Source organism: Diachasma alloeum, unplaced genomic scaffold (genome assembly GCF_001412515.2).
Source record: "Diachasma alloeum isolate Michigan unplaced genomic scaffold, Dall2.0 Dall_scaffold_00448, whole genome shotgun sequence".
NCBI lineage: Eukaryota > Metazoa > Arthropoda > Insecta > Hymenoptera > Braconidae > Diachasma > Diachasma alloeum.
Window position 1 is genome coordinate 40,372 of NW_021680587.1, and position 579 is coordinate 40,950.

Here is a 579-nt window from a genome sequence, read left to right on the forward strand (position 1 = left end):
CCCTAAGGGATGAAATTTGTGTCACTTATTGAGTATTAAATGCTCAACACGTTGGCACAAATTTCATCCCTTAGTCGCACTTAGGGTCGGAGGAATGAATTTTTGAATTGAAAAAAAAAAATTTTTTTTCAATCTCCGCACTTTGGAGAATTCATTTGAAAAAATATTTTTTTTTTAATCTCTTCGCTCTTTCAAAAATTCACTCCTCCCTCCCTAACAGGTGCTGAAGGATGAAATTTGTTTCACTCATTGTGTATTACATGCTCAACACGTTGGCACAAATTTCATTCCTTAGTCGCATTTAGGGTCGGAGGAATGAATTTTTGAATTGAAATTTTTTTATTTTTTTTTCCATCACTTCGCCCATTCAAAAATTCACTCCACCCTCCCTAACTGGCGTTAAGGGATGAAATTTGTGTCACTCACAGAGTATTAAATGATCAACACGTTGGCAGAAATTTCATTTCTTAGTCGCAATTAGGGTCGGAGGAATTAATTTTTGAATTAAAAAAAAAATTTTCTTTTCAATCTCTTCGCACTTTCGAAAATTCACCCCTCCGTCCCCAAAAGGCGCTAAGG